General features: G+C 44.7%; 1 protein-coding gene across 4 annotated transcripts in view; it reads left to right on the top strand.

Annotated features, from left to right (window-relative positions):
- Positions 1–6,950: 6,950 nt before the first annotated feature.
- The window catches only part of MAPRE3 (microtubule associated protein RP/EB family member 3), a 49,350-nt gene continuing 38,577 nt past the window's right edge, over positions 6,951–17,723 (top strand). Inside the window, exon 1 of one of the 4 annotated variants that reach the window (XM_070512417.1) lies at positions 6,951–7,160. The gene's annotated coding sequence lies outside the window, so the exon portion shown is untranslated. Of the gene's footprint in view, positions 7,161–8,802; positions 9,032–17,723 lie in introns of those variants that run through there. The other 3 variants (XM_044772106.2, XM_070512416.1, XM_070512418.1) reach the window with 3 other exon arrangements.

Genomic DNA, 17,723 nt, shown 5'->3' with positions numbered 1-17,723 from the left:
ACCAGGAGGACCGCTGGGGAGGTTGTCCGTTTCAAGGCCAGTCTCAGGACTTATGTTAAGTTTGCCCGATTTAGCAAACAAAAATACAGGATTCTTAATTAAATTTGGATTTCAGATAACAAATAATTTGTCGTATAGATAAGTCTCAAATAGCGTCTGTGGCATACTTAAACCAAAAAATTATTTGTTGTTTATCTGATATTCAAATTTAACTAGGCATCTTATACTTACCTGCCAACTCTAGTTTAGGTTTATTTACATGAGTTTTCCACCTTCCATTTAATGCACGCTTCTGGAATATCTGCCAGGCATGTGCTAGATACTACAAAAATGAAACAAGTGCAGCTCCTGCATTTAGAGATTAGTCTGGGCAAAAGGAATATTGACAGATAATTACAACAGAAAGTACAGGAAGCATGGGATAATGGGAGAACTTTGGATTGGGATTTTGACCTTAGGTTCAAATGCTGCTTCTGATGTTCACCAGCTGTGCGATCTTGGCAAGTTAGTTAACCTCTCTGGGCCTCTGTTGTTTATTATGAAAATGGAAATAATAATAATGGGAATAATAAAAATACCAAACTCAGGAGGTGACGAGGGAGTCTATAGAAAATGGTGTGCACCTCATGCCTGGCTGTAGCAGGAGCTCAATTAATGCTAGTTTCCCCTTTATAAATCAGAAATACTGTGAGAGAGAGACAATTAGAAGTGCCACAGTAGCAAGGAACTTTACCTGCTTTGGGAGGGTTTCTACAAAGAATGTAACACTTCACTTCTTAAATAAAGATAATAGCTGATACTGTTTATTGAATGCCCACAACATGCCAAGCATTGTCCTAAGCCCTTGATCCCATTTGGTCTTTATTTTAACTCTCTTAGGTTTTTATTATTATTATCCCCACTTTACAGATGAAAAAACAGAGTAAAATAGCTTGCCGAAGAGCTAGTGAGTGACAGATTCAGTACTTTGATTCAAATCCACGTTGCTCCCAACCCACGCTCCTAACCTCAGGCTAATGCTGCCTTTGCAGGAATTGGCCCTTCACATTTGAGTTGATGATGGTTAAGAAGAGAAGCATGAATTGTGCCCACTGAGCAGCAAGAATAGCTGGATGCAGATGCAAAAGTTGGGGGTGTGAGGCGCAGGGAAAAGTGAAAGGGAAGAGTCCTGGGGCCCTGAAGCCACCTCAGTTAATCCAAGCCTTTATCACCCACCTGATGGTCATGGTGGGCATTTTCCATAAAAAGCAGGGTAACATCTTGCCATCTAAGCCACTGGTCTTGAGTTGCTGTTCATCCTGGATACACTAGGTCATTAACGTTCACAGGTTTGTCTTAAGACCTTTGCAAATTCTAAATTTGCATATTTGCTCCTGTATAATATAACAGGGTATAACTGAGGGGAAAAATCAGGTGATCTCTTGACCCTAATGAGAGTTTGGTTATTATCGATAGTTACCATTTATTGGGTATTTCCCATGTGTGAGGCGCTGCTTGGTATTTTTCACACATTATCTCATTTAACCATCACAATGACAGATGAGAAAAACCAAGGCCCGAGGTCACATAGGCAGGAAGTATTGGACCCAGTGCTTGTGTGGTTCCAGCAGGGTGGAGGGTTAGAGTCACTCTCTAAATAGAGACTCACCTGCTTCAAGTCATACGATTAAAATTCATTCCTCAGCCAAATTACTTATTGGTAAAAGATCCCTTGTAAATTTTAAAAGCATGTCAAGGGTTTCCTATATGTGGGAATTGATCCTGTTTCAGTGCCCTGTTCCACTTTTAACTAGTTTCAAATGAATAATGAACACCGTTGGTAACAATTACCAGCATCACCACTCCTCTCTGCCTCCACCTCACGACCAGGCGGGGCAGCCCTGCGCGTTCGAATGCAAAGTCTAGTCCCCCACCAGCCAGAGTTAACGCACTCTTTTAGACTTCCTCCACCACTTGGCTTTCCCAGTCACCTTGGGAAAAGTGCAGAAAGGTCAGATTGTTTTTAACCTGCTTGGCTGTTGTTAGTCTCGTGTGAGGTGCTAAGAATACAAAGGTGAATAAGATATGGTCTTGGAGTGTGCAGACTTCTGGTGGGGAGAGACATGAACAAGCACGGTAACACAAGGCAGAGGCAGACCATGATAATGAGTGTACCTGGTACCAAAGGGAACATGTCACCTCCCTCGGGGAGGCCCACAATGGTGTCACAGAAGAGAGGACACTAAAGCTGGCCTTGGAGAATGATTATGAGTTTGCCTAACAAGGGGAAAGGAGAGACTTCAAGCAGGGCTCTGCCATGAAACAGATCTGCTTGTTCATCCAACGGCAGGTGCTTTGTCTTTGTGGCTGACATATATGGCGAGAGGTAATGAGGTGGGGGGCAGAAAAGGAGCGGAAGGTGAAGTGGAAATGGTTGGAAGGGGCCAGATTGTAACAGTTTGTCCACCATGTGAAGGAGTCTGAACTTTTATCCTTTAAGCCAGTGTTATTCAAACTTCCCACTAAAATACCCCCCAAAGGCAGTGTGGATAGTACAGGCATGGAGCTGTCTTGAGTTGAAACTCTCTTTAAAAATCTTGCCTGCAGCAGGCCTGGTGGTGTAGTGGTTAGGTTCACGTGCTCCACTTCCGGAGCCTGGGTTTCGTGGATTTGGATCCCAGGCACAGACCTACTCGTTGCTCATCAAGCCATGCTGTGGCAGCGTTCCACATACAAAATGGAGGAGAATTGGCACAGACATTAGCTCAGGGCCAATCTTCCTCAAGCAAAAAGAGGAAGATTGTCAACGGATGTTAGCTCAAGGCCAACCTTCCTCACACACACACACACAAAATTGTCTTTAAAATCATGTAGTTCTTTCATTCTACTTCATCATATGTCTGTTTTAATATTTTTAAATGTTGTTTTCTTGAATCTCTAAATAAAATTTAAACTTGAGGAAGATGTATCTGTTCTACAGCCCCTCTGCTCTGTTTCCTTACATGGATCCCGCATGCCCAGAAGCTGCTTCGGCCAGTTCGAGAAGGGCAGCCATAGGAATTTAAGCAGCAGAGTTATGTGATAAGATTAATCTTCTAGAAAGAGCCTTCTAGCAGTGGTGTTGAGGATGGGTTGGAGGTGGGAAAGACTGGAGGCAGAGAGACCAGGTGAGAGGCTTGTAATAACCCAGGCAAGAGATGGTAAAGCTGATGGAGATGAGGAAGGGGAACAGATCTGAGAGACATTTAAAAGTGGAACTGACGATATTGGAAAACTGTTCTGGTGTAGGGAGTTGGGGAGAAGATGTGAGTTAGGATTGCCTTCAGGTTTTTCCTGGATAGTGATGCCATTAGCAATAATGGGGAGTATAGGAAGAGTATGTTTTTGAGGGGAAGGGTAAATACGTTTAATTTAAGCCCGCTGAGTTTGAGATGCCTACGAGACATAAAGTTGGAGATATTTAGAGGGCAATTACATATACTGGTCTGGCTGTTGGGAGAGCTGATTCGGATGGAGGTACAGCCCAGAAGTAGATAATGGCCACTCAGGGAGTATGCAGGGAGTATAGAGGGAGGAGAGAGGAAATGAGATGGGAACCCTGAGAATTATCAATGTTCAAGGGCAGATTTAGGGAGCAGGAGAGAATGGAAAAAGGAATGTCAGAAAGTGGTGGCTCCCTGGTGAAGGGCCAGTTCCAGGGCTGGGACAGAGAAGGCACAAGATGAGCCTAGAACATCTTGTGCCGAAAACAAGGAAATGTTCAAAGAATGATGCGGACAAATCCAAAGAACACGGAAGCCAACTTGAAGTTTCTTCTACTGGCCAAATCTGTGACAAACTGAACATCAAAACAAATAATCAGAGGATTATTCCCCATTGGGGGGAAAAATCTATGTCAACACTGCTATAAATAAATGGGAATGACTCCCAGCCCTAAACCAGGAACTGGCAACATGTGCCCAGCTGGATTTCAGAATCCCTATGAACTAGTAATTGCTGTGTGCACCTTCTGTTTTTCTCATTTTGGGAATGATCATGTCCGTAGTCCTATGCCTGTGCCACTAGTGTATGTTTGGTGTGTGTGAGGCAAATGAGGTGTCTCTTTACTTCACAGGTCTTCAGATCAAGAGGACCGGTACTCAAGGAATTAAACCCAAGGAACTGGACCTGAGGAGCCATATCCACACTGAGCCCTGAGTGAGAAGATGAGATCCTGGACTTCAGGTTGGTGCTGTCATGGAATGAGACTTCGAGGTCTCGAGGGACAGGATGAATGTATTTTGCATTAGTGGGATGTGTGTGAATTGTTGTCATCAGAGGGTAGGGTGGGCAGATTGTATTTTCCAAAGATGACTTCCACAACATTTCCCATCTACATGCTCTTATTAGGTGACTTGGACATTCCTCCCATTGAGAGGTGGAGTCTACGTTCCCTCTCCTTGATGTTACGTGGACTTTTCTGGTTTTTTTGCAACCAATAGGATATGGCAGAAGTGATGTCTGAGGCTAGGTTATAAAAGAGGATGCAGCTATTCTTTTCTTCACTATCATCCTCACCCTTGAAACCTTCAACTACCAGGTAAGTAGTTCAATTGCCCTAAAGCCACCATGTGGTGAGGAAGCTAGTTCTGAGACAACATGAAGAGAGAGGATTGTCTAGCCAGCTCCCTGCTGTTTAAGCTCCAGCCACTATCTGATTGCAATCACATGAGAAACTCTGAGCCAGAACCACTCAGCTGAGCTCTTCCTGAGTTCCCATCCCACAAAAATGGAGATAATGAAATGGCTGTTGTTTTAAACCATTAAGTTGGAGTGCTATGTTTTACAGTAACAGATAAGCAGCACATGGTGAAATGGTAACGTGGAGAATCTTGGTGAAGGATATGTGCAGCTCTTTGTAGAACGGTCCTCTATCCCTTGTGTGATGAGTGGGTGAGGCTACAAGGATCATGGTCTCCTCTCAGGAGTCTACGCCACCCAAGTCTACGCCTGCAACCATGGAGCCACGCTGGAGCTTCAGAATGAGGAAGAAAAATTAATCAAGCCTAAAATTTTCCCCTTGTCTTTGTAGAACCCACATACTCTGTAGATACAGTTAGGAACAGCTTTAGTTCTCCAACTCTGGCTAGGAAAAAGCGTAGCCTGGGTTTTCACTCTCCTAACCCCTTGATTTGTCCTGGGAATTATCCTCTACAAAGAACCCTCTCCTTTCTGAGAGTTGCCTTGGCTGGGAAGAGAGGGTCTTGACTCAGCATATGCTGTGTTCTTCTCTTTTCTTACTCACTCTATTTGTAATTGACTGCCTTCCCCTTCTCCCCTCAGAAAATGGGCTCAGTCAGCGTGCTTTGACACCAATAGTCATGGGGTGGAATCTCTGGGAGCCAGACAGGAAGACTTGGAAAACAATGCTAGCCTATGAATTCTTACTTCTGAGTCATTTGAAGAGAATGCAGCATCTCCAGCATGTCAACAAGCCCAGCAGAATCCAGTGATGTTCACCAAGAGGGCTCAGTCCCAACTGGGTGAGGAGATGATAGAATGGTGAGGAGTGAAGAACTTACACTGATTATAGAGGGTGACAGGAGTCATGGAGGAGGTCAGTACCCAGTGAGGAAATTTACGTTAGTGAAATATTTGGGATAGTGTTGAACAGAGACTAGCTAGAGGTGAGGATTCAGGAAATAGAGAATGCCAGAGTCTCAATTAATAGATGACTAGAGTTTTGGCATTAAGATGATGAGCTAAGGGAGAGGGAGAGTTATAAAAGTGGCAGTAGTACTTAAAGATTAAGTAAGTGTAAAGATCATGAGGAAAATGTTGCTTGAGACTCTGAGGCCGTTAGGTCAGAAAAAGTGAGGAAGAATGAAAATCTTTTTCTTTTGACCTTTTGACCCCCTTCACCCATTTCTTTGGGGTCAAAGAAAATCCTTGAAGAATCTTGGGAGAAAATCTTTGTCTTCACTTGATTCAGTTACATAAACACTTAGCAGAACTCTACTATGTGTCACATTTTGTGCTAGATGCTGAGGCGACTGATTAATAAGACAAAATTCCTGCCTGCAAGGGGCACACAGTCTGATTGGGGAGATGGGCGTGTAAACCAAGAACAATACTGTAGGATGCGTGTGATAGAGGTAGGTACGAGGCGGGTACAGAGGTGACCTCAAGACAGCCATGAGAGTCAGGGCTGAGGGAGGGAGAGTGAGAAGTCATCTGCACACAAAGAACCAAGCTGCTGAAATCACAAAGGAGGAGGGCATAGTGGAGCCCTGGGCAGAGCATCGGAGCACAGGGACAGCAGGTGTGCCCAGGAAGAGGAGGGATCTAGAAGAACTGGGAAGACTTGGAAAAGCAAACTTGGAGTTGGGAATTTGGGAACACCAATGAACACATCAAGGAGGGAGCTAATTACGAGGAGGTAGAATCTAAACCAGCTAGCGGCAAGATAAAGAATTGTTTACAAATGCATTGGGAGAGGGACAAGAAGGTTGATAAAAACTGAAGTGATATGTTAGCTTGATTTAGGGATAGAGTGATTGAAAGCCATAAACCAAGAGAGGAGATAAAACCCAGCTTTAGCTCTCTCGTGTTGCTGAAAAAGAAGAAATATTCTCCACTTTTTCCTTTGTGGTAGCCACAAGACAGATAAGAATCTGTCATCTGGCTGCTGTGGAATCAGGTGTAAATGGTTGTTCCTTCTGTGATTAGACAGGGTGGAGGAATTGTTACCCTGTTGCTAAGGAAAAAGGAAGGGGCTGTTCCCAGTTGCCATGGTGACAAGGTAAGAGCGTTCCCTCGGTACCGCCGTAAATATCTGAGACAGCTTTTTTCCTCCTTGTTGCTATGGCAATCTAGAGGGACTGTTCTCGTCGCCCCCCACCTCCCGCCGCGGTTGCTAAGACAAGGTGTAGGTAGGGGGTGTCCTTCCATCGCCGCGCAGTTGCCTTGGAGACGGCGGGTGCCCTGGCCCCGCCCCGCTCGGACTGACAGCGGTGGCCGCATCGCGCCTGCGCAGTGCTCTCTTCCCCCGCAGTCTCTGTGCGTTGAAGCCGGAGACCGCGGCGGCCTCTGCTAGGACCCTCCGCCCCGGAGCCGCCGGCCGGAGCCGCAGCCTCAGCCGCAGCGCCCCTGCCGCCTGTCCCCCCTCCCCCGCCGCCGCCTCCGGAGCCGCCTCGCGCACTGTGAGTCCGGGCCGAGGCGACGGACGCCGTGGGGCTGAGTCAGCGGGAGGCCGGGGCCCGGGCTGGGGGAGGGGAACCGGGCAGTCCCCTTCGTCTCCCCATCCGCGCCCCCGCCCCCCAACCGCGTCTCGCCCCCCGCCCGCCTTCCTCCCTCCATCCCTCTCTCTGGGGCTCCCTGCGGCCTCAGCCGTCAGGCCTGCCCGAGCCACTCCCCCTCCCCTTTCCTCCCTCCAGACCCACCTCGGGGATCTTTCCCCACTAGATGCGGCGCTACCGCACCTCCGCCCTGGACTGATTTTTTCCCTCAAACTGTCTCCTGCTAGCCCTGTCTCTTCTTCGTCCTCTTGGGCCTGACATCTCCGACCTCTGTTTTTTCCCCAGTGATATGCTGGAAAAAGAGTGACAAGGGAGAGAGCGAGAGGAGACCTGGGGGAGGGGGACATTGTGCCCGTCCAAACCTTGGGGCCTCAGGTTTACCCACACGCTCCTGCCCTGGCTGGTGAGGCGAAGCAGATCTGGACAGTTCTAACTGGCTAAGAGCTTGTGGGGCCTTCAGAATAGATTTCGTTGAGAAGGATTCAGCCCCATCGTGATCAGCTATGTTTAGTGAACACCCGCCAGTGCATGGTGGCCTTCTAGTGGTTGAACTGTTGCCTTGGTGGGTGCTGTGGAGACAGATAGAGGTAGTGGAGGGAGGGAAAAAAAAGGTTGTGTTTGGGAGCTGAAGTTCTTGCGCTTCCGGTGTGTTATTGTGAATAAGCATCTTGCAGTACTCATTAAAATGCATTTTTCCCCTGTAGTAGAACACTGGTATAATGTGAGGTTTGGAAACAGGCCTGATATCATCCATAGCAAGTGCTTACTGTTTTTATGTTGTTTTTATGTTTTTATGAGGGGTTGTAATGGGACTTGATCTCTGATACCTGTAAATTCCGTGGGATAACCAGCTGGATAATAGTGAGTTTTAACATAACACATGCTGGGTGGAGAGGAACGAGAACTAAGGTTTCTCCGTGGTGTAGGTCTGAGGCCTGTACCCCTGCCTCCTGCAGCTGTGAGTCTTTGTGAGGTCTGTCACCTGATAGGGGTTCTAGCATATTTGGACAATTCCCTGGGTTATGTTTGCCACCCATCCACCTGCCCATCTTGCATTCCCTCATCTTGGTATAGAGGGGGATTCCACACTTTTGTTTTTCCAGCAGAAACTGAGCTGAAGTCAGAGTTGGTGCCCACGGCCAGAAGCTGTCTCTTAATAAACATGCCTCAACTCGATGGCTCCTAACTGCTGTGTGTACCTCATTGCCAACTTCCTTTGATTCTCTCTCTCTCTTTTTTTTTTTTGGCTTCTAGATTTCAGTTTACTGTTAGAAAATACGTGTAAATATCAGCCAGTTAAACTGCACTAGAGGCTTTGGCTTTTTTATTCCCGGCTGCGAAAGGAGTAGATGGTTCACTTCTAACAATCATGGTGAAGGAGTAGTTTGGAGTTTCTGGGATTGCAAACAGTGAGAAATAACGATTTTGCTCCTTGACTTTGCTCAATCATGGCCTATTGGCAAAGCCTCCTCAGAGCCACTCCCCACCCCCATGCCCATCAGATTAGTTTACAGCAGCAAAGACGGCTGTCGCCCTAGTTTTAAACATAGAGATGAAGTTCGGGAAAACTACAGCCCCCATGCAGCAGCGCAGTTTCTTCTGTTTCGAATGCCAGTCTGGGGTTTGGCGGGATGCACCTGCCTGTGGGGCGATGGGAACTGTGGGGCCTGAGAGTTACATTCCTTCTGTGTGGTCCTCTCTGTGTCGCATAGCTCACCGAAATACCCGAGCAGGGCAGGAGCAGACAGCTGTGCTGGAGAGCTGCTCCTCCTGGGGTGAGTGTATTTTGGGAATCAGCGATATTACTGGGGTGGAGGGTTGTGAATTAAGAACCAAGAAAATGTGTCGAGGCTAGATAGATCAGGAGGGTGTAAGTAAAATGTTCCCTTCCCAGCTTGCTGTGGGATAGTACATTTTCAGAGCATCACAATGGCTTTTATATGGGTTAATTTGCCTTTGAAATCCATACCAGTGTTTTATGAGATAATGATGGAATGCCTTTTAAACTGCTACTGTTGGGAAACAGAACTAATACTAATACCTGTGTCTTATACATTGCCCATCCAGTTGTTACTGAAGGTAATTGTTAAGATCAGGGAAAGGGACATGATTTGAACCAAGTTAGACCTAAATCTACGTAATCTATGTTGTGGTTTTGTAGCACTGTGTTTCCTTGATTCTAAGACACATCAGCAATTTATCAACAACTTTTAAAATAGTTTAACACTACCAGATCAAAATATATATGCTGATTCTAAGGTGCATCCTAATTTCAGGAACATGAAAACAGCCAGGACATGGCAAGACTTGAAGGGGGGATTTCTGTGTCTGAGACTGAGAAAGAATGATCTTTATAGTATTCCTGTGTGTGTGATGATGCCATGACTGACCTACCGTCCTGAGAGTGCATGTATTGTGAGGATGGGTTTGTTCAGGTCCTTCCCCCAAGCTGGCCTGCTTTGTGGAGTTCTGTTTGTAAGATGGTCGGCTGGCATTAGGCATCATAGTGAGCTACTGAACAGAGGAAAGTTCCTATGTGGGAATCCAACCCAAGCCTCAATATGGTACCCTCCAGAGGCCAAGCCAACTAGCTGCCAGCAACCATCTTATGAGCTACACCTGAATTTAGCCAAGTAACATCTTTCAGAAGCTGAACAGAATATATAATTTTTTAAAACCAGAATGCATCTGCCCTGATTTGTTTACAGACACATTTGTAAAGCTTCTAAGGCGCATGTCCTCCTCCTTTAGGATGCTAGAAGTGGGGTGGCCTTCAGATGATATAGTTCAATTAATGTCCTCATTTCCAGATTTTGACATGAGACCCCCAAGAGTTAAGTGACTTGCCTGAGGTCACCCAACGAATGTAGAAAGTATGTAAAAACCCTTTGTAAACTCTGTACACCATGCAAATGAATGTTGGTAGTTATTAGTGGCTGAGTCAGGATTAGAACCCAGATTTCCAGACTAGAGCTGGTATTGTTTTCTACAATACCACGTTGCCTCATCCCTCATGTAAATATTCCAGAGGGTTTTAATAAAAATAATTTAGTCATCTGTAATTAGCCCTGTAGACAAGGGCTTGTTTTATTGTCTGAGATGGTGCAAAGCCAGGCAAAATTTAGTGTTACGCTGTCTTAATTATTTATTTATTCTTGCCACCTTAAAAATAATAATTTTTCTTCACACATTCCGACTTCAGGAAGGTTTTTCTTTTTAAAATTTGCATCATCTAACATAAAGCGAATGTGAAGGTGGGTGTTTGGAGTCTTCTCGACTTCAGGCTGTGAGGCTGTTGCATTCCAGAAAGCAAGGTGGAGAAGGCTGAAAGGGGGCCAGGAGGAGGGGAAGCTAGACTATCCTCCAGCTCCCAGAATGTAACCTTCTCTAGTTCCTGGAAACCGTAGGGATTTCCGGCCCCTCTCCTTGGGGTAGTGAGGCGGTCTGGCCCCTGGAAGAACATAGACCTGAGTTCAAATCCCAGTCCTGCCACTTCCTGACCATGTGGCCCAGGGCAAGTTGTGTACCCTCTGAATGCCAGTATGTCACTGGCAAGCCTGGGATGATAACCATCTTTTCACAGGGTGGTTGTGAGGGTTACGTGAAAGAAAGTGTATAGAGTACCTGCTTAATAAGAGATGGCAATCGTTATTTTATATTTACTAAAGTATAAAATAAAAAAGAATGCTTTCAAAATTTTGTCGTGACTTAAGCCCATCTTGGGCCCTCAGTTCAGCAGCGCCCATCTCCTGGGAGCACTCCCAGTGTGTTGGACGTGCACAGAGAGATTTGCCTTGTGAAGACCTGGCACTTGCAGTGTTATTTCAACTGCCAAAATAGGGGTATATGAAATGCGCCTTTGTCTCCATGTATTCAGCTGACCTGGATGTCTGAAAGACTGGTGGGGTAGGAGCAGTTGACGAGGAGAGCACAGACTCAAGTGTGTTTGTGTGCGTGGTGGGGGCAGTTCGTCCTCCAGTTGGGGAGGCCAGTCTGGGAGTGATCTTAACTTGAAATGGAAAAGCTGCTGAGCTCCTGCTTGTGAGTACAGCTCACATGGCCCTCATTCACTTCCTCTACTACTCAAGGTATACTCTAATTGGTAACTTTGCTCAGATTAGCTTCTGCATCCAGGACAATGGGAGGGCCGGGAAAAGGAGCTATCCATCTTAGGAGGGAAACCTCCTCACTAGGGAGAAGTAAAGGGAGGTCATTTTGGATCGTGACAGTTCCAGATGGGCTCAACACAGAGACTACCAAGTAATTACGGAGCCAGGGCAAGCTGTTCAGGTGGGAGAACACAAATGAACTTAAATTCCTCTAAGTTTAATTAGAGAAGCTACCTGTGTATAGGCATCTAAAGACTGAAAAGATAAACATAATAGTGTTTACCTCTGGGAAGTGGGATTTGGGTGTGGAAAAGGGAAAAGGAGACTCAAAGGGGAACTTTTACTTTATTGCTTCTGTATGTGAATTGTTACAAGAAGCATGTATGCTGTTGTAATTTAATAACCGATAGAGCTGGAAGTGGTTGTTTTTCAGTAAATACATTTTGGTACCAAAGAAGCGGTTGCCTGGACTTTTGAGCCTTCAGTGCATGGGGCAGATAGGGTTAGACTGCTTCCTTCAAGCAAGCCAAGCCGGTTTGCACCAAGTCAGGCTCCTAAGTGAGGAGGGCAGGACCCTCCTAAGTGGCTGCTTCCCTGAGAGCCCAGGATGCCTGACGACCTCTTCCTAGTCTTTCCATTCCCTACTTGAGAATAGTCCCCTCCTTTTTTTGACCATTCAAAGTAATCATTACTATTCTAATAAACTAATTTAATTTTCAGCTATTGATGAAAGTGGCGTCAGACCAAATGACGTTTATGAAAAATCCATGCTTCTTACTTAACATCAAGAGGGCTTGAAGTTTAAAGGACCTCCAGCTGAAATGCTGACGCGCTCTCTTGCAATAGCTGCATTTTAGATCAGACCTGGCTGATGGAGCACACCTTTCACACAGTAACTTATTAACTGCTTTTCCTAGGAATTACTGATAAACTATGACAAAATTATTAAGTGTTATTGCGCTTTAATTCTCTCATAAGTTGGTCAGTTGTGTTTCCGAGCCAGATGTCCTGTTTATTATAGAAAGATGACACACCTATCATTTGGACACGTGCTTTGACTTGCTTGCCCGGCAGTTAGGATGAGTTATGCTGAGTAACCCACATTCTATCATCCAATCTTCCCTTTGGCCGGGAGTACAGATTTGTGTGACAGTTGGCCGGGGTTGGTGAGATATCCTGTGGCCAAGGATGGTTTTTCCTCTGCGTAGAGTTGACTCAGCCCGTACTGGCCTAAGCCCTGTTTGTTGTTCTCACTAGCATCATGCCCTACCAACTTTGCTAAATTGGCATAACATAACATCAGTGTTTTGAGCTCTGGGCGCTTCATTTGCCTGATGCAAATAAAGATTTGGCCTATCTAAAATGTTTTGACCCCATGTAAAATGATTTTTTTTCCTGAAGCTATTTCCTCCATATAGGAGATACGTACCATTTGTGCATGGCTTCAAATCTGCCTAGTAATTTTGACAATATATATCAAAAGCCTTCAAAGGACATATATCCTTAGATCAGAAACTGCTGTTCTGGGAATATTTATAAAATTAGAGGTGGATATAAAAATACTTGTATAAGTTGCAAATTACCCAAGAGCTACTATGATAAAGACTGTTGAATAATCTGTGAGGTCAATAAAATGATGTATCAAAAGCAACAACAAGAACAAAAATACTTGTGTAAGGATTTTTATTAATGCAGCATTATTAATAATATCAAACAGTTAAAACAGTCAACAATTAGGGATTGGTCAAGTTCCCCTAGATAAAATACTACACAGGCATTAAAAATCTCATAGAAGAATATTTATTGATATCAGAAACTTTTGATGTAATGAAAACAGGATGCAAATAGTATATCGAGACTGATACCATTTTTATAAAGAAATATATGAAAAGGTACTAGAAGAGCATGTGCCAAACCATAAAGGATTATTTGAAGTAATGGGATTAAGAATGAATGGCTTTCTTTCTTAGTGCTTTTCAGTGTTTTCCAAACTTTTCTGCGTTAAGCAATTGTAACTTTTACTAGAAAACTTTTAACCGAGTGATTTATAGATTCCATGAGTAGAGGAATCTCTAAGAAAATCACAAGGTATTTAATTTTTTTATGATTTTTTTCCACTGTTGTTATGATTAATGGCAAACACTTCTCAAAGGTGTTTCTTTAGCTCCTGCTTCATTTCTTCTGTGAGAGGGAGCATGCCTGGAGGCTTATTGTGTGGGCCTGTGACTTGAAAACATAGCCTGGAAACTCCCCAGTCCATCTATGGAAATGAAGTAACCTCTTGACCCAAAGGAGATGTAAAAAGATTTATGAAAAGAAAGTATCTTAACGCTTGCTGTTCAAAGTTATCAGAAGATTTCAGTAAAACCCTGTTTAGCATATGACTCTGTTTGGCGTGGGTTTTCTTCCCCCAGTCTTTCAGATTCCCTGGATTCCCAGTTCCCTGGTGTCTTGGGGGCCTTATCTGAGACTTTCTCCCTGTTTTGGTGGTTGTGTACCTATCTGAACTATCTCTTTTGAAAGACTGCCTTGGCCTGCTGCAGCCTCCTTCCTCCCTTTGCCCTTGGCCATAATCTGAATAAATTAGAATACAGAATTCTCCCATATTCTATTCAGCCATCAGCTCAGAGGCCCTTTTTCTTCCCGGGATGGAGAAGGTTGGATGCCCACCAGTGGCCACCTGCTGGGCAGAAGCCCTCTGCAGGGGTGGGCTGGGCAGCTGCCTCTTTGCTATACCAGGTCCCTGGCGCTGCTCTTTGTGAAGGGAGGGGCTGGCCCAGCAGCTGTTGTCTCGCCTGGTCTTTCCCATCCACACACACATTGTACATCGCCTTGATGGCCCAGTTCAGTGGGCTGGTACCTGCCTTCTGTCAGTGGTGGTGTCTGCCCTACTCCGAGCACTGGGGACCTGGGACTTAGAGTTGAGGGACATAGGGCCTGTCACACGGCTCGGTCTGTGCTGCAATAAATGTTTGTTAAGCAGGATCTGCCTCTTCTTCCAAATGGTTCTGACTACCCAACACTGTCAGATGGGGTGGAGGCCTTCTCTGACACCTGGGCTTATTAGTGAGCAAACCTTTGGGTATGGCTAGCTGGAGACGCTCCACCACTTGGAGAGAGTGATTGTCAGAGCAGCATTCATCTTCTCTTGGGGACATTGTTGTCTTGATCACTTTGTAATTTATTTATTTGTTTTAATTTTTGTTTTTTAAAGATTGGCACCTGAGCTAACATCTGTGGCCAATCTTTTTTTTTCCCTCTTCTCCCCAAAGCTCCACCAGTACCTAATTGTACATTCTAGCTGTAGGTCCTTCGGGCTGTGCTATGTGGGACGCCTCCTCAGCATGGCCTGATGAGCAGTACCGTGTCCGCGCCCGGGATCCGAACCAGCGAAACCCTGGGCTGCCAAAGTGGAGCGTGAGAACTTAACCACTTGGCCATGGGGCTGGCCCCAGTCACCTTATAATTTAAATGATGTTTCCTGACGGGTAAGAAATGAAATCTTAGCTCCTCTGAGCCAGCGAGATCATAGTTGGACTAATGTGTGTTGTACCATGTGAAACGGGCAGGCCTTGGACCACTGGATGAGATTAAATATCCCTTCGCATATGAGGAGACTTTCACTGAAGGCTTATCTCCAGTGGTGTAATATGTACTGTGTAGCCAGGCTTTTCTGCAGCTCCAGACACTTGGCAGGCAGCCGCCATCCCCGTCCCCTTCCCTGCAGATTATTGCTGCTTATCAGGGACTCTGATTTGGTCTCTGATTTGTTCTGATTTTAGATCGGTAGAGTTCACAGCTGAAAGCTCCCAATTTGGGCATCCTATTAACACCTTTAAGTGACAGAATCACTGCTAAGTACAAAGATGTGTTATGCTGGCCCCAAAATAGCAAGGTACAGTGTTTTGAGACTTGATAAGACTTGTATTCCCCAGAAAGTATAGTTTCCAGGTTTATAGGTTATTCATATAAATCTGCATATTGTCTTCTCAAGGCTTTATTCTAAGTGTACTCTCAACAAGTACTCTCCAAGTCCTTTCTGTTTTATATTCTTTGTCACTATGGGATATAAAGGAAATGAGATTCAGCCCCTGTCCACGAGGAGGCTGTAGTCTGGTTTGGACGGTAAGATGGATGAGTGGGATGATTGGTGAATATGACATCGGAAGTCAGTAATATATCTGAGGTGCTTTATTGTATAAGACACGGTCTTTGCCCTTAAGGAACTCAGCTAACATTCTGGTGAGAACTGGACACAAAATTATCTAAGTCGCTACAATACAAGGGGTTGGGAACTTCAGCAGTGATGAGAAGAGGTACTTTGGTAACCCAGAAGGAAGAGTGACCCTGAGCCTGTGAGAACTGAGGAAGGCTTCTGAGAGGGAGACACGCTGGAGTGGGTGTCCAGGATGACATGGAGCCTGCCCACCAGAGGACAGATGAGTAAGGGAGTTCAGGCAAAAGAAATGAAAATGAACAGTGTATTGTCTGTTGTCAGTACTATAGAGTCTAAATTCAAAAAGGATTCTGAGAGGAAAATAATCATTGTGAATTAGAGTAATTGGAAAAGACTTCACGAAGGAAGCAGACGCTGAGCTTGCCCTGAAGATGCGTAGGCTTTGAGGGGACAGGGCCCCAGAGAGGGCTTTCTCTGAGGCAAGGTGAGGCATCCACAAACAAATGCTTGGGAGCGAGTGGGACGTGAACCGTAAGCAGGTTACCATTACCAAACTGAGGGCATGAGAGTTTGGGACAACACTGATGACATTAACTAGAAATCATGAGGTTGAAGAGATAGTTTGGAGCTAAGTTTCGTCTTGGACGTGGAGAACTAGGGGTGACAGTTGGAGACATCCAAGCGGAGTGATCACAAGAAGCTGAGGATGGGGTTGGCATGGAGCTCCAGATGTGGGAGTCGACAAGACAGGAGGGATGGCTTCCCTGAAAGGTGGGTCTCTCCTGAGGTCTTGGGTGCAGAGCACAAAGACCAGAGCTCCAAGTAATAGGCTTTGAGAATTGTCCATAATTAAGAAACAAGTGAAGAGATGTGGGGAAGTTAGGGTTGTTCAGCAGCAACGGAAGAGAAGATGTCAAGGAGAGAGCGTCAGTGCTGCTGGTTTAACTAGACTTAAGGATTTATCCAGGAGGAAACAATGATGATTGCTAAGGGTGTCAGTCCAGTTAAACACTGGAGATGGAAGCCAGATTGGGTATGGTTAAGGGGGGAACTGGGTAGAGAGGAAATAGAGGCAATGGATGGTCACCAGAGAACAGCAGCAGGGAAGAGGAGAAAAGGAGTAACCAAAGAAGCCACATGATGAAATTTTTTATTATTAAATTCTGTTTTTTATCAGCAAACATATAAAATTTTAATAAGTGTATATTTTTGTTTATGTAATTTTTGTGTATTAAAATATGCCTCATCAGATTTCTCTCTGTCAACATAATTCATATATTTGTCACTTCAAATATCCCATTCTTTCTCTGGTATCCCATCGTATTGATACCAAAGTACAGTTAACCATCACTCTGTTATTGAGCAATTGTGGTATTTGCAATATTTTGTACATGTAAATATCTCTGCTTGGACCATCACTGTACAAGTTACTTTTTTTCTTTTGTGGGTTATTCCTTCAGGGTGTATCCCATAAAGAGGAATTACAGAGGCAAAGGGTAAAAATAGCATTGGGAGTTCTTCTGTCGTGATATAATTGACATACAACATTATATTGGTTTCAGGTATACAACATAATGAGTTATATTTATATATATTGCAGAATGATCACCACAAGAAGTCTAGTTAACATCCATCACCACACATAGTTACAAATTTTTTTGTTATGATAACTTTTAAGATCTGCTCTCTTAGCAACTTTCAAATATGCAATACAGTATTATTAACCATAGTCTCCCTACTGCACATTACATCCCCAGGACTTGTTTATTTTATAACTGGAAGTTTGTACCTTTCGACCACTTTCTCCCATTTTGCCCACTGCCCATCTCCCCGCCTCTAGCAACCACCAGTCGGTTCTCTGTAGTATCTATGAGTTCAGTGCTTTTCAATTCCACATATAAGTGTCATCATACAATATTTGTCTTTCTCTGTCTGGCTTACTTCAATTAGCATAATGCCCTCAAGATCCATCCATGTTGTCGAAAATTGCAGGGTTGCCTTTTTCATGGATGAATAATATTCCATTGTATATAGACCATATTTTCTGTATCCATTCACCCATCAATGGACACTTAGGTTGCTTCCATGTTGTTGTTGTTTTAAAGTGATTCCTTTTTTTTTTTCACTAGGAAAGATTCACTATGAGCTAACATCTGTTGCCAGTCTTCCTCTTTTTTTTTT

This window comes from Equus asinus, chromosome 6 (assembly GCF_041296235.1).
Source record: "Equus asinus isolate D_3611 breed Donkey chromosome 6, EquAss-T2T_v2, whole genome shotgun sequence".
In the NCBI taxonomy this organism is placed as follows: Eukaryota; Metazoa; Chordata; class Mammalia; order Perissodactyla; family Equidae; genus Equus; species Equus asinus.
Note: the sequence above shows the minus strand (reverse complement) of the source record. Positions and strands in the feature narration are given on the sequence as shown.